We start from the raw sequence: 24,905 nt of genomic DNA, 5'->3' as shown, positions 1-24,905 counted from the left end.
TGATGCCCAAACCTAAGACCCCCCCTGTTGGTGCCTAAGTAACCCTCCCTGTACCTACCCCTAACCCCTAGACCCCCCTGTTAGTGCCTAAACCTAAGACCCCCCTGTTGGTGCCTAAACCTAAGACCCCCCTGTTGGTGCCTAAACCTAAGACCCCCCTGTTGGTGCCTAAACCTAAGACCCCCCTGTTGGTGCCTAAACCTAAGACCCCCCCTGTAATTGTTTTCGTTTAAAAATAATGTAAAAAAAAAAAAAAAAAAAAAAGGAATGTTTTTCGTTTAAAAATAATGTTTGGGAAAAATATTGTACTGGTTTTCGTTTAAAAATAATATTTAAACATGTATAAATCATTAAATAATGTGTAATCATGAGAAACAGTAATAAAACATTAAGTCTCCGGGCGCCGCTTTTAAAACGTTAGTTTTCTCCGGCGCCCTTTTTTCCTACCGGGCGCCCATTAAACGATATTTATTATAGAAGTGAATGGCGGCGCCCGATTTGTCCACTAGCCTCAGGCGCCCGAATTTACTGTTTCCACAAGCCATTGCCTGGAGTGCCATTGGTCCTGGGGGTGCCATGTTGCTGGATAAAGCCCCGACCCTGGACTAAGCCCTGCCCCCTGGACTAAGCCCTGCCCCATGAGTGTTCTATTTCTTGCTTCTGATGCATCTACTTAGCGTAAGTTGCAGGCAGCTGCCACATCTGTGCCTTGTGCATCCTTCTTTCCCCCTTTGTGCCTCTTTCAGTCCCTTGTGCCTCCCTCACTCCCTTGTGCCATGTCTGACCCCCTGTTTGTCATTCTGTCTCCCTTTGTGCCTTCTTCTGTCTCCATGTTTCTCCTTCAGTCCCCCTGTGCCACCTCTGCCTCCTTCTATGCCATTTTGTGCCTCCTTCTGTCCCCCTGTGCCTTCTTATGTCCTCATTGCCTTTCTTTGTCCCCTTGTGCTACCTCTACCCCCATTCCTCCTTCAGTCCTTCCATGCCTCCTCCTGTCCTCCTGAGCCTCCTTCTTTCTCCCTTTGTGCCTCCTTCTGTCTCCATGTGCCTCTTCAGTCCATGTGTCACCTCTGTCCCCTGCTCCTTCCTCTGTCCGCCTGTGCCTCCTTCTGTATCCCTCTGTGCCTTCTTCTTTCTTCTTGTGGCTCTGTCTGCCCCCCTCTGCCTCCTTCTGTCTCCCTGTGCCTCCTTACACCCCCCTCTGCCATCTTCTGCCCCCCTTTGTGCCTCCTTCTGTCCCCTTTGTGTATACTTCTGTCCCCCTTTGTGCCTCCTACTGTCTCCCTGTGTCTCCTTCTGCACCCATTTGTGCTTTTTTCTGTCCCCCATTGTGCCTCTTTCGTTTCCCCATTGTGCCTCATTCTGTCCCCCTGTGTGCCTCCTTATGCCCTCCTTTGTGACTTCTTCTGACCCTCGTGCCTCCTTCTGTCCCCCTGTGCCTCCCTATGTCTCCCTATGTGCCTTCTTCAGTGCCTCTGTGCCTCCCTCTGTCCCCCTTTGTGACTCCTTTTTGCCTCCTTCTGACCCTTTTGAAGAGGCACCTGGCCCACCAGGCCGACCAGGCGGTCACAAGTGCTGTGCGGGAGGGGAGGCACGGGGGAGGACCGTGGGCACCCCCCTGCCAGATGGTGTGTCCCCAGGTGGTGAACTGGCTTGTGGCATCTAATAGACGCCGCACCAGTTCACTGGCCGCAGCCCATAATCTCACTTCTGCAGCCTGTAGAGCCTTTGGGTTCCGGCAGGCAGGGCAGGGCTACGGGAAAATTGTGTCTGAAGCCCTGCACTGGAGACTATTTGTGTCTCCAGTGCAGGCCTTCGGGCGCAATTTTCCTGTAGCCCTGTTCTGCCTGGCTGTCAGCGCGGGAGTTTTGCAGCCGGAGTTGCTGCATGAAGATCATCGGGGGAGCTGCTGCACACCGGAGCGAGGCCAGGAGAAGAGTCTTCTGCAGGTGAGTAAATGTATTTTTTTTCCTTATAGGTGCAGGCAGGTATCAGGGCAGCACGGTGGCGTAGTGGTTAGCGCTTTTACCTTGCAGCGCTGGGTCCCCGGTTTGAATCCCAGCCAGGTCAACATCTGCAAGGAGTTTGTATGTTCTCCCTGTGTCTGTGTGGGTTTCCTCCGGGCACTCCGGTTTCCTCCCACATTCCAAAAACATACAGATAAGTTAATTGGCTTCTCCCCTAAATTTGTCCCTAGACTACAATACATACACTACACAATATAGACCTATGACTATAGTAGGGACTAGATTGTGAGCTCCTCCGAGGGACAGTTAGTGACAAGACAATATACTCTGTATAGCGGTGCGGAAGATGTAGGCACTATATAAATACTAAATAATAATAATAATCAGGACTATTAGGGGGAACTAATGGGAAGGGGGGGGGGGGGGGGGCCTGCCTATGTGTATTTTCTGGTGAAAGGCTGCCGCATTTACATGTATTTTCTGGTGAACCGCTGCCGCAATAAGTGTATTTTCTGGTGAAACATTGCCGCATTACGATTATTTTCTGGTGAAACATTGGAGCTTTACAATTATTTTCTGGTAAAGCACTGCCACATGATGATTATTTTCTAGTGTAACACTGCCGCATTACGATTATTTTCCAGGGTGGGTGCCGGGGGGAATTGGTTGGGGGGGTCTGCCACAGGTTTTCTTGCCTGTGGCAGACCCCCTGCCCGAGTGACAAAATGGCTAGAGGCGCCCCTGACACGAGTGGTAGGAATCACGTAAGTGTTGCTTACGAATTTTCACCAAAGTCGTTTTCCCATTGAAAATGCTTTTTTTCGATTTTGCAAATACACAGAAATACAATATTTTCCGTAAAATTTTTACCACAAAAATGTGAAACATGTACATTTTTAAAAAAATTGCAAAAACATTATGGGCTTTTGGAATTGTTCCCACTACAAAGCTAATAAAAACTAGCATTTTTGCATGGTTAGAGTAGGTCTCACCAGATTGGGAACACTTTTGCGCAGTTGGTGAGCTTCAGAGCTAGTTCACACCAGGCTATTTTTCAGCATTTTGCTGATCGCCGGCGATCAGTGAAGCGCTGCTACTAATGTATCCTTATGGATACAATCACACAGCAGCGTTTGTGATCAATCGCAAACGTGCTGCATGCAGCATTTCAGGGGTTATTGCGCTGTAATTCTTGTTCTATTGAATTGGAAACACAAGTGCAAATCGTGCTGAATCGAAGATTTTACCCGCAAATCGCGATCGCGGAGCCGCCGGACCTAAGCGCATTAAAGCGTGACAAAGAGCCCCTGTCACTGTTTTTGCTGTTGTGTGCTGCAGCCCCTCTGTGTATGCAATATATATATATGTGTGTGTGTGTGTGTGTGTGTGTGTGTGTGTACGTGTGTGTGTGTGTGTGTGTGTGTGTGTGTGTGTGTGTGTGTGTGTGTGTGTGTGTGTGTGTGTGTGTGTGTGTGTGTGTGTGTGTGTGTGTGTGTGTGTGTGTGTGTGTGTGTGTGTACGTGTGTGTGTGTGTGTGTGTACGTGTGTGTGTGTGTGTGTGTGTGTGTGTGTGTGTGTGTGTGTGTGTGTGTGTGTGTGTGTGTGTGTGTGTGTGTGTGTGTGTGTGTGTGTGTGTGTGTGTGTGTGTGTGTGTGTGTGTGTGTGTGTGTGTGTGTGTGTGTGTGTGTGCATGTGTTTTCCAGTGTTCTCCAACCTTGGAAAATCAACCGTGAGTGCTTATATCTGAATAGACAGGAAAATGAAAATCAAACAACCCCCCCCCCAGAAATTTACAGTGGTATAAATTATAACGTAAAATAATACGTATAACAACTATGTGTTCATCTGTGCACGATACAGACTCCACCCTCTGTCCCTCTTCCTGTTTCTCCTGTCACTTGGAAGTTCGCTTCCATTAACCACTGACTGTCTTTGGCAGAACATGCAGCTCCCAGCTTTACAATCTCACATACAGCAAGGTGGGGGACTCCCAGGTTTTGCTGCTTGTGTAACAGCGTAAGTAAACATTTCCTTCTATCTTACTTCCTTTGCAGTTTTTGCTGAGCTTGCGTATAATAGAGCTGCTGAAATAATGTTTGTTTTCCCCACAAGATAAAAAGATAAGAATTGACTGTTTCTAGCTCAGCAAAACAGCTTTTTTAGTTGTTAGAAAAAATGAACAATATAACATGAATCCCATTGCTTTTGGGGGGAAATTTTAGTATCTGAGCATCAAGCTGGTTATTGTATCATAATTCCTCGCTGGTCACCCTTACACAGAGAGAATTTCTGTTCTACTTATTTATAGGCTTATTTATATTTGATGGCTATTTGATATTTTGATAAATGGCTTCAGACAAATTTTTACACAGAGTGTGCTATGTTGCCAAAAAATGTCCATTTTTTTTTACAAATCCCCTTGTCCCCCTTTCCTCTTCTAATCTCCCTCTTTTTGGGGCCAATGTATATATCTGTATAAATAAATATATTTGTATTCTAAAAAGTTACTATAATGTGCTAATCTTTATATCAAGTCTAAATGATTGCCTTATTAACTTCTATTAACCCTATTAATATAAATATAGAGCACTTATCCCTACAATTTTTGGCTGTTTTTTTCTGCATTTTTTTTTAATATTTGCAACTCTATGTTCTGTGTTTTTCTGGTTTTGATTCTTTTTCTTTTTTTTTTTTTTTCACAATTTTTATGAGAATCTTTGCATTGCCATTTTTCCATGCATACCAACGAAGTTAATTTACATGGAATTGTATCTACTTAAGTTCATATTCGCATATCGTGAATTTTTGCATTTAGAATACAAAAAAACACAATTGGCTTGCATTGTATGCAAATTGCATGTCTATCGTGGGGAAAAAAAAAAACATACATCTAGGATTTTTTTTCTGCAGAAAATTTGCAAACGTCAAATGTGATGCCATTGAATGGCGTAAGAGCTTGTTTCCACTTGGCGCAATTTACACTGTTTCCCACGTGTAAAAACGGAGAGCATGCAGTAAAAAAAATCATGTCACACATGCAAATCCCTGTACCCGAAGGCAAACACTGTCTGAAGTGAAAATGTGCCCTTAGATGTGCAGCAGCAAATGCGGATTCGCAAAAATGCAAAGCGCATGTGAATTCTGCTATGTGTAAAAGGGGTCGTAAGGCCCGTACCCACCACACAATTTTTACAACGACCGGCAATTAAATGAGAGATGAGCGGTCATTTCCGCAATTTCTCAATATGGGTACAGTTGCACGATCACGCGGACGACATTTAGCGACATATGTTTGAAAACAACTGTCACTGAGAATCTGATCTTTAAATACCCTGAAGACTCCGTGCAAAGTACCGCGATCACTTGACCTGTGCCGTCATGTAACGTCATGTGATGTCGCGAGCAGGAAGAGGAATCGCCGAACGCTCGTCATCAAGGGGACGGCACCGGACCCATCAGGTGGAGTGTATTTAACTTTAGAGAGAGTTCACAACTTTTATCAGCAGAAAACGACCACAGATTTCCGAGGACTATCTTACGTTTGTATTGCACATTTTAACCAAATGTTATCGACAGTCAGCTGACTGCGGGCAATGGGAATCACATGCAATGTGCAATATTATGTTGCAGGCAGCTAGCTTTTTCCCGTATGTGGGAACCACATTCAGGCCTCTTTCACAGTGGGACGTTAAAGTCGCACGTTATAAACAATTATAACACAGACTAACGCACAGCAATACAAAGTCTGTGCGACATTCACAGTGCACACGTTGCGTTGCGTGTAACGTGTAGCAATATTTAGAAAGTGCTGCATGCTGTGCGTTTAACAATAAATCTGCTGCGTTATATGTGTTGCACATGCTCAGTAATGTTTTTTGTTTTTTTTTAAATGTAACGCATGCGCCGTTTTTATTCCATCAGTATGCAACGAAAACGGCAAACCAAGAGACACATAACGTTGTGCAAAATAACGTCCAATTTCATAACCTACATGCGCTGCGTTCGGGGAATGTTGTGCGACTTTAACGTCGCATCAAACGCAACGTCCCACTGTGAAAGAGGCCTCGGATGTGAGCAAGCCCAGTGATGTCTCATGAATTTGTTGCATTGTGACTGAGTGGCAGTCTTTATGAAGGTGTAAACAAGGACATGTATTTTGGCTAGATATACTCGTGCAGTGTGCTTAAAAGTGTCCCTCCTTTTCACCTTAGAAAGTTGGGAGGCACGTGCTAATTTGGGCGAGTTGTAAAAATGTCATTATGAAAGATGTGCTTAAGTTTAGGAAGGAAAATCTACACAAACTGGGTGGTGCAGAGATATTTGTAGGCTCAGGTGATTTAATGAAAACAATGATCTTGTGTCCAGCTAGTTCAGTTGTAATCTGTATGTACCTCTGATTGAGGAAATTACAAACTATGCTTGATACTCCAAAAAAGTGATTTTAGCCCAGGAGCATTGGTGGATTATTGCCTCAATAGCAAAGACATAACTCTGGGGGTCAGCTTCTGCAGCCACGGGGGGAACTGGACCTGTAGAATGCCCCACCTCTGTATCTTTCCATGGAAACCTTATGGTGGGATGTATAGTTCTAACTTCTGAGTGACCCCATTATTTGTAGTTATGCCTCTGCTCAATAGTTTCCATGAAGGCTGTAGTGACTGCCTAACAGAGATCTGCATGTTTGTTGCAGGGGACTGACTCAGAAGGCATGAGTTATTTTCACTTATTAAAGTAAAATCAGACCTGGAAAGAGACTATAGAGGGCCCAAGGTAGAGCAATGCCTTTGCCTTCCTGTACCTTAGTCAGGTATGTTGTAAAATCTCAGTCCAGCAGCTATTGGCATACCTCAATACATTAGTGTTGAAAAGGCAGTCTGGCTGTGGGTTGCACTACAGTTACCAGACAGCTGTGCAGCTCCAGATACCACAATTAAGCATCTGGACTACCCAGGCACCATAATTAAGTGACCACTGAGCACCAAGATATGTAAATTAAGTAACCGTTGTGATGAGCATAAACAAAAATGAAGAAGACAAGCACCACCTCCAAAGACAAGAATTAAGGAGCTGTGTGTCTCCAGATAAAAGGATGAAGTAGATAATCCCCCCAAGCCCAACCCTTAAAATAAAAAACAAGTAGCCATGTGCCTCCATACTATTAATAGTTCCGACATTTGTTTAGCGCTTTCTCCTGGCAGACTCAAAGTGCTTGAGAGCTGCAGCCTTTAGGGGTGTGCTCAGTAGTTAATAGCAGTGTTAGGAAGTATTAGCTAGTGACTCCTTATTAGTCAGTGTCTCCCATGTTAGAGGCAGTGCCCTTTTCTAGTACACTATCCAGCTACTAAAAGGATGAAATATCCATATGCCTCCAGATTAAAAAAAATAAAGATGAGAGAGAGATGTCCCAGCACTCCAGATACAAGACTAAGTAGTCATGTGCCCATAGATATCAGTATTAGGTAGTCACATGAGTGCCCAAGATAGCAGTGTTAAGTAACCACACGTGTCATGCAGGTAGCATTTGGAGGTAGTTATGAGTGCACCCCAGTGAGGTAAGCTCGGTAGATATGCCTGCTGCACAACTGACAGTATAAGAAAGTTATGCATGGTCCCAGGTAGTAGTTTAAGGTAGTTAGGTCTGTCCCAAGGACGGTAGATGGTAGTATTAGGTAGCCAAAATAGTAGCATTAGGTAGTCATGTCATGTGTACCTCCCAAATAGTAGTATTGGGTAGCTAGATGTGCCCCCCCACCAAGTAGTATTACTGAGTATCCAGATGTCACCCCCTAATGCTAGTATTAGGTAGCCTGATGTACTGCCACCCATTTTAGTAGTACAATATTAGGTACAACAAATAAGCAGAATAGGAAAGACAAAGCAAATGATCTATTTAATTACTCGGAAATTATTATTATTATTATTATTATTATTATTATTATTATTATTATTATTGACTTAGATAGCTCCAGCATCTTCTGTGGTGCTTTACAACAGAATACATTTTATAACAATACAAAATAATTAATACAACAGTTAACAACACAAGACAATGGTGGATTACAGCTGATGCATTGAACGAATCAACTACAGATTTTTACACGGGGGGTGAAAGCTATGTGTGCATAATACACAGCATTGAGAGACAGAAGGGAAAAGAGAGCCCTGGCCAAAAGCCCTTACAGTGTAAAAGTTTAAGGGATAGGACAATAGGTGAAGGTATGAGATGGTAAAAATGGTGGCCAGTGGCTGAAGTGTCCTAGGTAGGAGAGTATGCTTGCCTGAAGAGGTGAGCTTTCAAATTGCGCCTAAAAAGGAAAAGGGCCCTTTTACACTTAACCACTGAGGGGTTTTACCACTTGACCACCAGAGCAATTTTCACCTTTCAGCGCTCCTTCCATTCATTCGTCTATAACTTTATCATTACTTATCACAATTAAACGATCTATATCTTGTTTTTTCCACCACCAATTAGGCTTTCTTTAGGTGGGACATTATGCCAAGAATTTTTTTATTCTAAATGTGTTTTAATGGGAAAATAGGAAAAATGTGGGAAAAAAATTAATTATTTTTCAGTTTTCGGCCATTATAGTTTTTAAATAATGCATGCTACTGTAATTAAAACCCATGAAATGTATTTGCCCTTTTGTCCCGGTTATAAAACCATTTAAATTATGTCCCTATCACAATGTTTGGCACCAATATTTTATTTGGAAATAAAGGTGCATTTTTTTCAGTTTTGCGTCCATCCCTAATTACAAGCCCATAGTTTATAAAGTAACAGTGTTGTACCCTCCTGACATAAATATTTAAAAAGTTCAGTCCCTAAGGTAACTATTTATGTATATTTTTTTATTGTACATTTTTTAATTTTTTTTTTATTACAAAAAAAAAAAAAATTGGGAGTGTGGGAGGCAATGAGTTAATTTTTTGTGTAAAAGTAATTTATTTGTATGTGAAAAATGTGTAGGGTGTAGTTTTACTATTTGGCCACAAGATGGCCACAGTAACTTTTTGTTTTAATGCGACCTCCAAGTACTTGGAGGCTGGGTAAGTTTGTATCTTTTCACAATGATCGCGCTGCCCATCGGAGAGCAGCGGATCATTGCGGGGCTTAGATCAACGAACGGGAATGGATTTTCCCGTTCATTGATCTCCGGGCGAGCGGGCGGCGGCGTGTTTACTAGCGGCGGGTGGCGTGTTTACGAGCGGGAGCGCGGGCAGCGGCGGGAGTGCGCAAAGTACGGATTTCTCCGTCCCTGGGGGTTAAAGGATGGAAAAAGGGACGGAGAAATCCGTACGGGCGGGGGTAAAGTGGTTAAAGAGACTCTGAAGCCTCTTAAAAATCCTTTTTTTTAAACATTCCGGTTTAATACATCAGTCCTACCTAAATCGCCGCATTCCTGTGGCTGTAAATTATCTAAAACCCCCCCTAACTCCCCGGGGGGCGATCCGTGCAGCACTTCCGTGTGAGGCAGGGCTATGAGCTGCAGCCCTGCCTCACACGCGTCTATCAGCGCGGATCACCGCCTCTCCCCCGCCCCTCTCAGTCTTCCTTTGCTGAGAGGGGCAGGGAGAGGTGGAGATCCGCCGCTGACAGACGCGTGTGAGGCAGGGCTGCAGCCCATAGCCCTGCCTCACACGGAAGAGCTTAGGGCAGCAAAATCCACGACCAAGAAAGTCGTGGATTTTGCAGGGGAGAGGGAGGGCGCGTTAGGGGGGTTTTAGATAGTTTACAGACGCGGGAATGCTGCGGCTGAGGTAGGGCTAATGTATTAAACAAGTTTGTTTAATAAAAAAAGGATTTTTAAGAGGCTTCAGAGTTTCTTTAATGCATTTTAATGCACTGTGATGTGTGGCATTTTAATGCCTTTTAACTTTCCATAGCAGTGCATTGTGAAAAAGCATCAGTTTTTCAGCATGTAGTATGAAAGAGGCCATAGGGAAACATGGATACTGGACTGCACATTAGTTGTCCTTTCCGTTATAACTGACAGCAACTGATATAGTTTAAAAGGACACTGTGTGGGTGAGTGACGGATGTGCTGAAGGAAGAAGTTCCAAAGGAGGGGAGAGGATTGAGATAAGGCTTGTAACCGGGAGTGAGAAGAGATGACCAGGGAGGAAGACAGGAGAATATTATTAGTTAGTATAGTAGAGAGGAGATTGCGTGTGTAGGATTGTATTCTGGAGAGAAGGTTATTTAAATAAGAAGGAGCTAGGTTGTAAAGGGTTTTTAGGAATTTTCTAGCCAAAGAGTCAATATTACAGAAAGAAATGTAGCATTTTTATAACAAAATCAGAATGGTGCCTCCAAAATCTTTCTAATACACGTCCATTTTAACGAGGAACTCCAGTAACAAATTAAAAAGGATATACTGGAACTGTATTAAGGCTCATACACACCTAGCAACAATCTGTCCAACTATCTTCCAAACTTGTCTGTTGGAGATATGTTGGGTGTATGTACGGCTGGTAAACAACCAGATGACCAACTGATAACAGGTTGTTTGCCAGATCCAATCGGAGGATCAATCTGCTTAACTATCATGCAGGTTGGAATGTGTGTACAAGTATTTTGAACAACTTTGTTGTTTTTGAATGCAGACATGTTGTGCAGTTTGTCATTTAGCTGAGTTGTCATTTAGGTGAGTTGGTTGTTTAGTTGGTTGGCATGTGTGTAGTGGCTGGATAGTGTAATGGTTAAGGTCTCTGCCTCTGACGTGGGAGACCTGGGATTATATCTCGGCTCTTCCTGTTTAGTAAGCCAGCACGTATTCACTAAGGAGTTCTTTGGGCAAGACTCCCTAAAACTGCTACTGCCTACTGAGTGCGCTCTAATGGCTGCCTCACAAGTGCTTTTGAGTCCGACAGAAGAAAAGCACTATACAAATAAAGAGAGTATTATTATTACGTACTTGTCATGTAAAAAACTTGTTGTATGGTTGGTCATGTTGTGTGGTTGGTTGTGCATTACGTTGGATGTGTGTATGAGCCTTTAGAGTTACTTGTACGTTTGTGCAAAGTTGACACATCAGTACAGCTACATTCTCTGCTTTAACATGATAAGAGATCTTGATTTGTAAATCTACTACTTCTGTTCACCCAGTTGCCAGCAGGGCTACACATCAGTCACCAGGTTCTTAATTGGGGGGTACTAATAGCTAACATCAGTGCTAGGCAGAGGCGTAGCAATAGCCATAGCAGGCATAGTAGCTGCTATGGGGCCCTGAAACAGAGGGGGCCCAGGTGTTCCTCTACCATCTGACTTTGTCTAAGTGGCCATGAACTATGTACAGTGTAGATTGCACAAGAATGTAAATTGCTCAATCAACCCATATCCATAGGGTAGGGGCAGGTGGCATTTCTCAAGAGTGGCTTCATCTGAGGGCCCCATGAAAGTTTTGCTATGGGGACTCATAATCTCTAGCTATGCCACTGGTGCTAGGGATTGGAGCTGAGTGCAGATTTAGACTTTGGGACACTTTTTTGATCCTCAGGAAGTGGAATTCACCTTGACTGATACAGAACTTTGTGTGACCAGGATCTGTGCTTACAATTAGACAGAGTCTGTGTTGGCAAATAGATGACGGTCTGCAATCCATTGCTCATGGTCAATAAGTATGTCAGCTTAGGTGCCAGCCTCAGGAGTATGATAGATCCCTAAAGCATTATGCTTTAATTATAGAAATATCAGAATAGCACATCCACACACTTACATCAGTAAGGGGAATCTCAATAGCACTATAAAAGGAATCTGTAGCACTCTTTCTTGGGTGCTTGTCCACAGGGATGCAAAGTCCTGCCTGGACAATTACAATTTTCTCAGACATGCCATTAAGGTGGCCACACACCATATATTGTTGTTGTTTTTTATATCTGTTCAATTCAAGAATAGCAATCATTTTTTCTGGCTGATTGTAATAATTAAAAAATCTGATCAATGTACCACACACCTATGTTTAATTTCCCCCAATCATGAATAAAATAATTGAAAGCTCAGAAAAAATTGACCTGATCCTGTACATCAAATAATTGACAATCCATCACACACCATACAGTTCTTGATAAAATCAGTGTGAAATTTCCATCATGGCCAATCTCCCCAAAAAACAAACAAAAAAAAAACCAGAATATTCGAACGGACTTATCGAAAAACAAAGAAAAGCTCTTGATTTTTAAGGACAACCAATCAAAATTATCAAATTGGTAAAAAATTGGATCTTTTAATTGTATGGTGTGGCCACCTTTAGTCTAGAAGCAAATAAAAGTGGTACTTAGATGGTCAGGCAACAAGTGCATAATATCTTTGGTCATAAAACCCTAGTGTTGGTTGAATTTGTCTTGCCTCAGTTGGTTTGAGGTCTGTTAAGCTGAACTGGTTCTAAATTCCAATATTCAGTAGATTTTTAATCTGATTATCCTTGAAGTCAATAAGCGGCAACATGTCTGTCACGGACGGTTGCGGGGCCGCAGGCGCATCCTGTAACCGCCCGTGAAGAAAAAGCGATCGCACTCGATTCTCTGCATCGATTGCGCTTCAGATCGATAGAATCTGGGTTGAGTGTGTAGGAGCAGCTGAATCTTTTCTCAGCAGAGAGATAGCATCAGCCTAACTGCAGGATGGCTCTTTTGATATGCTAATGAGCCTGGGCCCTAATCTGCTGCAGAGAGTCCCTGGCTTCAAGCTGTGCTGATGGCCCATCCATCAGGTATAGGTGACAAGCACCATGACAGAAGCAATCTGGAGTGGGACAACTCAGACCCTCTGGCTCCTTCCCCCAGCAGGGGAGCCGACATGTGGCTTGCTGCTGCCAGCTTCAAAAGGACCTCACCTAGGAATGACCTGCTATCAATCCCAGAGGTAGATCATATTCCATAAACTGCTATATGTGTCATATTTTCTGTGTTGCCAGGCTGGCAAACCCTCCAAACTAACAGAGCATGGAGGGTCCTGCCTGGCGTTGGTTCTGAGAACATTTCAGAACATTCTGAGGTAAAGACTGCCAGTTAGGCAGTTCAACAGTGCCCTAATGATACCACAGGGGTCCCACCCCTCATGTTTGGTATCAGGCTGCTGGGTACATCGAGGCAGACCTGAAAATATTAGTAAATCTGCCCTGACCTGTACGGTTCTGTGAGATAGAGCCTATATATGGTTAAGGTATGATTTCTGGTCCCCAGGACAAGGGGAGGACTCATCTCATGTTCTAAGGGGGTGTGTGGCCCCGCCCTCACTCCCTCCTACTGAATCAGGGGCATTAGAATGGCAGAGGACCCAAACTCAGTGTCCTCCACCCTGAAACATCATGAACTCATCCGTGCCAGCTTGAGGATATGCTGGCATCCACCTGGTCTGAACTCTGAACTTTGATTGAAACCAAGAACTTTGATTCTTCCCACAAAAAGGACATCTTTCCAGGAACTAAGTATTTTTCTCCCTTCTTTTATTTTTATACTGGCTATTACTGTTTTAATAATTGTTGATTTTAATAATTGTCTGTATATATTAATTATTTATATTGCTGTGAATAAAAGACTTCCTCCAAGTCATTCACTGTTCTGCTACCCTGCTTATCAGCACACACAGAACTGATCCCGGGTCTCTGAAGAGACGCTACTGTTTGGTTGTTGTCGGCTAGACAGAATACAGTGTGTTTACCCGTTTTATTCGCAGGATTAGTCAGTCAGTGGGCTCCTCGGTCCCATGGTAACCGCGGTGGTGGCAGATCTACCCTGAACCAGTGTGTGAAGTTGTAATCACCCGTATCTCACAGGCTCCCTTCTGGTTTGTCTGCGGCTATCTCTTAACGGTTCCTGCGCATTGACTGCGACCAGAGTTCGCACGATCTGTGCGCTGGCACCGTTTAGAAGGCTAATTGCGGTCTGACCACTAGGGCTCCTGTGACAGTGTTAGGCAGCGGTTGGGACCTGTGTTGTGCTGAAAGTATCTAAGATAGTGCTAGCGCTATCAGGAAACGAACTAATTCGTTGGTGTAGCTGGAAGGCAGTATATTTTTTATATATACAGAGAGACTGTGTAGCCAGTACCCCTCCCCAAAAAAGTTTTATTTTATTTGGCGTGGAAATGTCCGGGAACTACAAGAAAATGTGCCTGGCGGACCTGCAAAATCTTTGCCAAGAGAGAGGCATTGATGTCGGCCGCAAGAAACAACAGGACCTGGTAGCGGAATTGTTTCAATGGGATACCCAGCAACTGCAGGAGCTGGATGTGTCTGCTGAGGTAGACGCTGACCCATCTGACTCAAGGCCAGGGGAACCAGAGGCTGAAGATCCTAGGCGTACAGAGGTTGAGCATCCTGCAGGCCCTGTTGCAACAGATACAATAGAGACTGTCAGTATGGACCCCAATCCCAGAGTTTCTGACAGTACTCGCCCGGAACTGGCCAGTACTGGACTGTCCAGGGGTGCTGACCCGGTAATGCAGCAGGCATTACAAAAGCTGATGGAGACTGACCTGGAAAAGTACCTGCAGTACATGGAAGCCCGTGAGGAGTGGGAACGCCAATCTGCAGAACGGCAAGCGGCTGCTAGGGAACGGGAGCTCCAACGACAGCATGAGCTGAACCTGGCAAAAGTTCAACAGGCCAGCCGGAGTTCTCCGCCCAGCCTCCCTGCTGAAGGGGCTGCATCACCCGTAAGTGCAAAATTTAAATTTGCTAATATTGAGAAAGACACAGACATTGACTTGTTTTTGCGATCTTTTGAAAAAGCATGCTGTCAGTATCGTCTGTCCCAAGACCAGTGGGCCAGACATCTGACACTTTTGCTGCGCTACAAGGCGCTTGATGCCTTCGCAGAATTGCCTGCGGAGAAGGATAATGATTATGCTACTATAAAAGACGCTATCATTACTAAGTACCAGCTGACGCCAGAAGCCTATCGGAAAAAGTTCAGGGCCTGGCAGAAAAAGTCTTCTGATTCGTACCGAGATGTGGTCAGCAGCTTGCTCATCACACTCCGCCAGTGGACTCTAGGCCTCACCAAAGGGTCTTATGATGTCCTGGAGGACTTGATAGTCCTGGAACAATTTCTGAACATTTGCCCTGCTGAGGTACGACAGTTTGTGTTGGAGCGCAAGCCGGCGTCCGCAACTGTCGCTGCAGACCTCGCTGAGACCTTTGCAACTACCCGGGTGTCTGATGCCTGCAGAACTGTCCCATCCAGCTGGAGAGGAGGTCAGCCCAATACTCTGGCAGACTCTCCTGCCCCTGTGAGCCGTCAGCCACAGAGGCCACCCAGCGCAGCTGCTGCACCCAGGCCTGCAGCGCCTGGAGAGGTCACCTGTCACTACTGCCGCCAGCCCGGACACATGAAATTCGACTGTCCGGAGCGGAGACAGACACCACCAGCACCTGGATCATCTGCATCACCTATACCTCACCCACAGCAGAGGCAACCCGCCAGTGAACCACAGCCTGGATCATCAGATTTTGTCCTGTTTGCCCGCGGAAAGGAAATCCGCGACCGAACCGACCAGCAGCAACTTGTTAGGGTGAACGGCCAAGTTGTCACCGGATTCCGAGACACCGGAGCTGACATCAAGTTAGTTCACTCACACCTTGTGCCAAAGGAGAGCATCAGCTCCAGCCGATCCCTTGCCCTTACTGGAGTAGAGGGCACCCTTTTTCACATAGCCCACGCGAGAGTGAAGATGGATTGGGGGGTTGGAATCCAAGAAAGGGTTGTTGGGGTTATGAAGGATCTCCCAGTCCCTGTGTTGCTGGGGACTGATTTGGGCAAGCTTGTGTCCTACTATGAACCTGCCACGACCGCCTTGCCACTCACGGAAGGAGACGGACTCTCCACCCACCCCCAGGTACTTTATACACTTGGGGGAGCACCAGGGGGAGGTGGGTTGAATGTGCCCAGTTCAAGGGTACCCGGTTCAATAGTGCCTGCTTCAAAGGCACCTGAGTTTGATGTACAGACTGTCTGTTGTGATGATGCTGTAACTGTACCTGAGTTTACTGTACAACCTGTCTGTAATGAAAAAATGTCTATACCTGTCAATGTCATTACTGCATGCAACGATGATTTGAGTAATGTCCGTCTGTGCCATTCTGACAGTGTACCGCGCAGCTGCACTGCTCAGAACCCGAGCTCAGAACAGGTGGAGGGGGTTCCGGCCTCCTCCCCCTCCTTTGACCGCAGGGATGAGACCTTTCAGCCGCTGGCCTCGTGTGACATGAGCCAGTTGGCTGAAACTGACAGCGCCGTATTCTCAGCCGCACTACAAAGTGACCCAAGCCTGGAGGTGCTCAGGCAGCAAGCCGCTGAGCCCCTCGCAGACGGGGCCGCTTTCAAGGTGTACTGGGAAGGTGGGAGACTGTACAGTGAGTCTGTACAGCCCCCTACAGGTAGATCCCACGCGAATACCAAATGGCTTGTGGTCCCGAGTGCGTTCAGGGGACATGTGCTGAAATCCGCACATGGTAATCCTCTGACAGGGCACTCGGGTGTCCGCAAGACACTTGCCGGTATTCGGAAACAGTTTTATTGGCCCCAGATGAACAGGGATGTAGCGAACTACTGCAGGGCATGTGCCGTCTGTCAGGAGCTGGGAAGGTCCAGGGATTCCCGCGGGGTCCACTTAGGTCCACAGCCACTTAGCAGGGGAACCCTGTGTGGGCTGGCTGTTGACCTAACCAACCCACTGCCCGTTGGCAGCAGTCCCGGCAGACACCACGTCCGACTGCAGTGGTGCAAACGCCCTGTCCAGAACGGTCCATGTCGGGTCAAACCTGAGGGTAGCAGACCGCGACCGGTCCAGGGGAACCGAGCCACAGGCTCCAATAGGTTTTCCCGCCGCACCGGCAAGCCGAGACCCGTCAGCCAGGTTGGCCAACACGCAGCGGGCAGCCGACACCAGAACGCCGACGGGCTATCCCGTTGCAACGGGGAACTAGATCAGATATCGCAGGTTAGCGGCAACGACACACATCTTGCTGATGCATGTCTATCTGCCTTCTCCCCAGGGGGTGCTGTCACGGACGGTTGCGGGGCCGCAGGCGCATCCTGTAACCGCCCGTGAAGAAAAAGCGATCGCACTCGATTCTCTTTATCGATTGCGCTTCAGATCGATAGAATCTGGGTTGAGTGTGTAGGAGCAGCTGAATCTTTTCTCAGCAGAGAGATAGCATCAGCCTAACTGCAGGATGGCTCTTTTGATATGCTAATGAGCCTGGGCCCTAATCTGCTGCAGAGAGTCCCTGGCTTCAAGCTGTGCTGATGGCCCATCCTTCAGGTATAGGTGACAAGCACTATGACAGATGCAATCTAGAGTGGGACAACTCAGACCCTCTGGCTCCTTCCCCCAGCAGGGGAGCCGACATGTGGCTTGCTGCTGCCAGCTTCAAAAGGACCTCACCTAGGAATGACCTGCTATCAATCCCAGAGGTAGATCATATTCCATAAACTGCTATATGTGTCATATTTTCTGTGTTGCCAGGCTGGCAAACCCTCCAAACTAACAGAGCATTGAGCATGGAGGGCCCTGCCTGGCGTTGGTTCTGAGAACATTTCAGAACATTCTGAGGTAAAGACTGCCAGTTAGGCAGTTCAACAGTGCCCTAATGATACCACAGGGGTCCCACCCCTCATGTTTGGTATCAGGCTGCTGGGTACATCGAGGCAGACCTGAAAATATTAGTAAATCTGCCCTGACCTGTACGGTTCTGTGAGATAGAGCCCATATATGGTTAAGGTATGATTTCTGGTCCCCAGGACAAGGGGAGGACTCATCTCATGTTCTAAGGGGGTGTGTGGCCCCGCCCTCACTCCCTCCTACTGAATTAGGGGCATAAGAATGGCAGAGGACCCAAACTCAGTGTCCTCCACCCTGAAACATCTTGAACTCATCCGTGCCAGCTTGAGGATATGCTGGCATCCACCTGGTCTGAACTCTGAACTTTGATTGAAACCAAGAACTTAGATTCTTCCCACAAAAAGGACATCTTTCCAGGAACTAAGTATTTTTCTCCCTTCTTTTATTTTTATACTGGCTATTACTGTTTTAATAATTGTTGATTTTAATAATTGTCTGTATATATTAATTATTTATATTGCTGTGAATAAAAGACTTCCTCCAAGTCATTCACTGTTCCGCTACCCTGCTTATCAGCACACACAGAACTGATCCCGGGTCTCTGAAGAGATGCTACTGTTTGGTTGTTGTCAGCTAGACAGAATACAGTGTGTTTAACCGTTTTATTCGCAGGATTAGTCAGTCAGTGGGCTCCTCGGTCCCATGGTAACCGCGGTGGTGGCAGATCTATCCTGAACCAGTGTGTGAAGTTGTAATCACCCGTATCTCACAGGCTCCCTTCTGGTTTGTCTGCGGCTATCTCTTAACGGTTCCTGCGCATTGACTGCGACCAGAGTTCGCACGATCTGTGCGCTGGCACCGTTTAGAAGGCTAATTGCGGTCTGACCACTAGGGCTCCTGTGACAATGTCATTATATGTGACATCAATAAAATATGATGACAACAAAGGGCAAAAATCATTCAATTTACAAAGTAAAATGTGAAAGAAAAAGGCTAAGCTAGAATTGTTCTCCCTCTCTGAATAGAGTTAAGCAAAACAGAAATTTGAAGGTATTTGTGACTATTCAAGTTGAAGTGAGCATATGATGTCTCCCACAATGCATCACTGCTGAATTTCTTTCTGAGACCCCTGCAACCCATTATTAATGCGGCTGCCAAGCTTGTTCACTCCTCCCATTGCTCCTCTTCAACTGACCCACTTTGCAAGTTGATTCACTGGCTCCCTATCCCCATCAGAATTAAATTTAAAGGAGTACAGTAGGGGGGTAGAGGGAAAAAAGATTTAAACTTACTTGGGGCTTCTTTTGATCCCCTGCAGATGTCCTGTGCTGCGCAGCCACTAACCGATGCTCCGGTACCCGCCGCCGGTTCACTACTGGAATTTGCGACTTTAAAGTCTCACAACCACTGCTCCTGTGCATACTGCGCAGGCGCAGTATGGCCTGCGCCTGCGCAGTACGCTCCATGTGACATCAGCGGGAGCAAGGACGCAGCCGTGCAGGAAGTGAACTAGTGGCGGGGACCAGAGCATCGGTGAGTGACTGAGCGGGCACAGGACGTCTGCAGGGGGCCATTAGAAGCCCCAGGTAAGTTAAACTCTTTTTTCCCCCTACCCCCCTACAGTACTCCTTTAAACTGCTCTTCCTGGCATACAAGTCCACCCACCATACCTCACTTTCGAACACCTCAGATCTCATCCAGAGATACTCCTGAACCCGATCTCTCCACTCCTCTAAAACTCTACAGATGTTCACCCCTTGCCTTACCTGCTCACTGGCAAATCTCCAGGACTTTTCTACAGTAGTTCCTACTTTAAACCCCCCACCCCCACCATCAAGCTTGCCCCCACCTTCAACTCATTCAAGCATGCCTTAAAGACCCATCTTTTTACCATCGCTGACCCACCACATTCATAGCTCCAATACCCTCCCTTGGACTTACTGTATTTTTTGGACTATAAGACTCACTTTTTCTCCCCCAACAGTGGGGGAAAAGAGTCACTGCGTCTTATAGCCCAAATGCAGAGAGTTCCTGACTAGTGAACGCCTGCCAATATGAACCTTCAACCCACCGCAATGTCATGGACTCCCTGTACTGTGCCTATGCAGAGGAGGACACAGGTGAACACAAAGGGGCATAGAGGAGGACACAAGGGGGGCACAGAGGGCACATAGAGGAGGACACAAGGAGGACTGAGGAAGACACATGGGGGGCACAGGAGGACACAAGGGGGGCAGAGGAGGACACAAGGAGACACAAGAGGTACAATGGGGGCATGAGGTACAATGGGGGCATAATCCACAAGATTCCCCTCCACCATGGATGCACCAGGTTTACTACATATTTTTTTTTCCCCTGGTTTTGGTCTTCTAAACCTAGGTGCATCTCATGGTCAGGAGCGTCGTATAATCCAAAAAATACGGTATATCTCCCCATGTGTCCCTCTTCCCACCCCTTAGATTGCAAGCCTAATATCGCGGACCCTTATTCCCTGTGTGCTCTTCTCTGCCACCATATAAACTCAGTGACTCATCTTCTATTCTATCCTTACCAATCTGCGCACCATTGTTTATTGTTGTATCACTATTCTGCATACCATTGGGGAAGGAAAGTAGGCCACTGGGTTGATAGAACGTGAGAGAATGCAGCATGGAGAAAAGGCCTCATGCTTGCAGATCTTTGGTCTTTGGTGAAAGAAGGGACTGGAGGCACTGTGCATTTCCGAAGCCCATGGCTGAACACCAATGATGGCCAAGCTGTGGGAGGGCTGACTGCCCTTTAAGGCAGTTGGGGGTAATGATATGCTGCATGTGGTTGTTATTTTTTGGGGGGCAATGGTGGAAGTAAAGTAGCTACTAAATGAGGAGGTTGTGCTTTTTGGGAGGGCATTTTAACCTGTGATGGCAGCACATTGAATAGGATTGGGGGAGAGGGGGGGGTGCTGCACTGTGTGCTCCCATCCACTGCTCCCATCGCTCCACCACGGCGGATCCCCTCCTTGAATTCCTACACTGGCTTCCTATCCAGTCCAGAATCAGATTCAAGATACTGTGTCTGACCTACAAATCTGTCCACAAAACCTGTCCAACCTACATTTCCAATCTTACTCAGAGGTACACACCTAGCCGCTCACTCCGCTCTTCCAATGAACTTTGCCTAACCGCCCCCGCATCACCCAGTCCCATGCACGCCTCCAGGACTTCTCAAGAGCTGCTCCTACACTATGGAACTCCCTACCTCCACCCATTAGGGCAGCCCCCTCCTTCAACATCTTCAAGAAGGCCCTCAAACTCACCTTTTCACTCTGGCCTTACTACCCCTCACAAGTACTCTAAACCCACAGCTGAACTCTGGTCCCCTACCTTTCGTGTCCTTACCTCTCCCTCTAGATTGTAAGCCTTTGAGCAGGGTCCTCCTCCTTCTGTGTCCTACCTGATCATGCACCTCCATTACTGTGAACCCATGCTATGCATCTGAGTGAACCTAACTTGCCTAATTTCCATGCTCCCCTCCAGTGACTAAGCATTACCTTGAACTCATACTGTGCTGCATGATCTGGTCTTTCTTGTATTCCTGTATTGTCATTTTGCTGTATGTCACCCCTAAATATTGTCTGTAGCCTAAACTAATGTTCAGTGCTGTGTAATATGTTGGTGCTTTATAAATACAATAAATAAATAAATAATAATAAATAATTGTGTGTACAATATAAAGACACACTGAGCACAAACAAGCGTCTTTTAGGGTATATTAAGTACAATTTTAATGTTATTCACTATTTAATTTAAACTATTTGTATGTCCTCTTTCAGTTTTGTATAGGGGTGCTGGCAAGTCATTGTCATTTCTTGCCACAAGTTGGTGCTGGTGAGCATCTGAAGTGTACAGATCGGGTCTGTGAAGCGCAGAGATGCGCTCCAGGTTCCAGATGTGGAAGTACTAGAACGAGCAAACGATACCAGCACAAGGATGGTGTGGAGACGCCATGAGTAGGAGCCTGGACCAGGGGGCAACGGGGGTGAGTTACCGTTCAAGTTACTTCTCATTATGGGGAAATATTTGTAAATAGTACTCATGCCCTCTGGGGGTAGTAGAGAATGGGGGACTTGCCAGTGCTCAGTAACTACTGTATATAAGAGTTGGAGATGCCAAGCTATAAATGGTCTTGAGAGAGTCCTTATCTGGGGAGGGGTGGGTGGCAGAACGGCAAAACGATCATCAACCTACTCTGAACCTCCTGTATGGTAACAACCTCTGTGATTGCTTTCTCTAACTACGTGTACAACCTGTGTGGGGTAATTAGCTGTGTGGGGTAATTATTGGAATGAAAATGAGTTTTAACCTGAAAGAAATGTGATGTGCCTGAATCCTTTGTGAAATCTATACTATTATTTAACGCAGTAAAGTCCCTGTGTAATGCCATTAGCAATCCTCTATTCATAACTATCTATTGTACAGCGCTGCATAATGATTTTGAGCTTTATAAAGTTTATTAATCATAAATAAGCAGGTCCTGTTCTTCTTAAAGGGTCCTGCCGCCTCTCTCAGACTAATGCAGGTGTGCCACATCCTCCTCCCTCTGCTTACCCCTATGCTGGTCCCTGGCTTCAATTGGTGTTCAATCATACACCTCGCTATCATATAGAGTAGCACAGGTTACTATAATAATGCTTGTGTTATGTAGATAACATGGGTCTCGCTAGAGTCGCAACTTGCGCAATGCACGCTACCTTGTCAATGTAACAGTAATAGTAAAATTGCCGTGCACTCTATGCACATGTCAACTTTCCCAAAGATTTGTACATATGCCCCCTGGTGTCTGAATGCCTGATTCTAGCATGTCCAAGTTTCTGCAGCTGGCCTCCTGGGTCCTAATTTTTAACCCTGACCTGGAAATCTTGTATCTTTTAACCTGAACTTGACCTTCTTGCAACCTGACAACCCTGAGTCATGATCTTGAACATTGTCCTTTACTTGGAAAGCCCATTCTGCATACCACTGCCTTTGGAGTGTTTTTGGACATATTGAGTGATGGTGACACATTCCTTCCTCCTGGACTTATCCTTGTTGGTTGGCTCTAAATTATAGCCAGCAGCTATGACAGAATGCAACAACCAGGAAAGGATCCTAGCAGATAATAGGATGATATAATTAAAAATGACTTCACTTTTCCTGAGAACTGTAAAATAATCAATAGTGTCACTTTTTCTGAGTTTTGAGTCTATAGTAATTACTTCAACAGCCAGTTATTAGGTCAGTACTCCTGTCTACTTAGGCTTCTCTGGTTACTGGTAATGTAACAGAGATCTACTGTCTTGAGCAGGACCGGATTTGTACTCTTTACCGCCCAAGGCCACTGTCACCGGCCGCCCCCCTTTAGTGTAGGTAGCGAGATGAACCCTCCCCCTTCCCTCCAGTATAGGTAGCCGGATGCCCCCTCCCCCCTTTTCCTCCAGTATAGGTAGCCAGATGACTCCCTTAAACCCTCCTTTTCCCACCTGCCTTCAGTATGGGTAGGCAGCTCACCTTCACGCCGCAGCAGCCACCAGTGTCACTCATTTCTCTGCTCGGCTTCAGTGCAGAAGCTTCCTCTTCCTTTCCGTCTCTAATGCTGCCTAAGTCCATAGCCGCTGGCCACAATGCAAATGTGCAAAGAGAGCAAGGTGGCCACTGCACAGGCGGCTAGCAGCAGAGTACCGCAGTCAGGTGCTCACCTGATCTCCCTGCATTGCAGCATTTGCAAGCTTGCACCGGTTTAGCCTGCTGCTTCGGTGCTCTTGCTCCTGTGGTGCCCTAGGCCATGGCCTAGATGGCCTTGCACTAAATCGGGCACTGGTCAAGACCAGGGAAATGTTTGAAGATAGAGTTGGTTCAGAGAGGATCCTGTGTGGTGTGTTTTTTTTTTTTTTTTTTAAGAGCAGTGTCTTGCTGTGTCAGTTACTAACAATATCTTTGCCACATCTCGGACAAGATAAGAATTTTACTTCTAACCAGCTTTGTGATCAGTTTGATACAAAGTGTTCATTTTCAGTGAATTCTAGCAAAGTTATTCATCCATTACCATGTCAGTAGCCATGGCCTCAGATGTTCTGATCTAAGCCTCGATTCACTTGCTGTAATTCCTACACTACCAATGTGACTTGAGTCATCAGTATCTGATTGCAAAAATCCTGAATCAGCAACTTAATTCCTAGTTGTTGCTTTTTTCATAGACATAGATATGTATAGTGATATTTTGAGAAATCTCAGCCAGCACGCAATACACAGCCCCTATTAAGCAGATTAATTCATTCAAAGCAGGGTGCAAGGCGCGCCTGTTAATTTGGTCATGGCTATAGGCTGCTTGTATGTAATGTGGGCACCGCTATGTATGCAGTTCCCCTTTTTACCTGCTTCGGTTCTGGAATCCACTACTTGCACTCAGTCAGCTATAATATAGATGAGCGCTGTAGCAATTTGGGTGTCTGGCAGGGGATCGGTCCGGAGCAACACTGCTGGAGCACAGGGCTGCAGGTATTTATGTCCCCAGCTGCAGTTAAGAGCTCCTATAAATTCCCCACATGTGCTCGGATCCCCATTAAAAAAGACTATGATGTCTCTATGAACTGGTACCACCCCAAAATGTGAGAGTGATACTGGTCCATAGCTGCGGAAAAAACACCTTCCTCTCCCCCCACCCTATAAAAAGACAGGCATAAGAGGGTGCACACCGAGCACCCATAGCTGTGCCAGACTCCAGTTTGTAAAACCGTCCAAAGTCGAACGCGGCCCCCTCCAAATGCAAAATATATCGTCTATAAATCTCCACCAGCAAACTGAATGCTGGCGGAATAGGGGGTTGAGGTAGACAAATGTCTCCTCATACAACCCCATATAAAGATTTGCATAGGAGGGGGCCACGTTCGAACCCATCGCAGTGCCACGTAGTTGTCCATAGAATCGCCCCTTGTATTCAAAGTAATTAAACTTAAGAACCACTTCCAGCAAGGCAATAAGAAACTTCCGCTGTTCAACCGTACAATCAGAGTGTGTCATAAGAAACCAATCGGTAGCCTCTACACCCCCATCATGAGGGATGGAGGTGTAGAGGCTCTCCACATCCAAAGTCACAAAAAACATATCATCATCCAGGGTGGGGATAGACCGTAATCTATCAAGGAACATACCAGTATCTTTTAGATATGAATCAACCAGCTGTACAATAGGTTGCAATATTTTGTCCAGATATTGTGCCAGGGGGACAAAAACAGAACCCACTCCTGCCACAATGGGACGCCCAGGTGGGCGTACCAAAGTCTTATGTATCTTAGGTAATATGTATAAGTGTGGCACAGAGGGGTTCTGCTGTTGCAAATACTTAAACAAGGCTTCATCAAT

At 46.0% G+C, this 24,905-nt stretch overlaps 1 protein-coding gene across 2 annotated transcripts in view; it reads left to right on the top strand.

Annotated features, from left to right (window-relative positions):
- Positions 1-3,871: 3,871 nt before the first annotated feature.
- The window catches only part of LOC137544540 (granulocyte-macrophage colony-stimulating factor receptor subunit alpha-like), a 289,974-nt gene continuing 268,940 nt past the window's right edge, over positions 3,872-24,905 (top strand). Inside the window, exons 1-2 of one of the 2 annotated variants that reach the window (XM_068265635.1) lie at positions 3,873-3,980; positions 21,341-21,546. The gene's annotated coding sequence lies outside the window, so the exon portion shown is untranslated. Of the gene's footprint in view, positions 3,981-21,340; positions 21,547-24,905 lie in introns of both variants that reach the window. The other variant, XM_068265636.1, reaches the window with a different exon arrangement.

Source organism: Hyperolius riggenbachi, chromosome 2, assembly GCF_040937935.1.
Source record: "Hyperolius riggenbachi isolate aHypRig1 chromosome 2, aHypRig1.pri, whole genome shotgun sequence".
NCBI classification, from domain to species: domain Eukaryota; kingdom Metazoa; phylum Chordata; class Amphibia; order Anura; family Hyperoliidae; genus Hyperolius; species Hyperolius riggenbachi.
The sequence above is the reverse complement of the archived record's forward strand: the minus strand, read 5'-3'. Positions and strand labels throughout refer to the sequence as shown.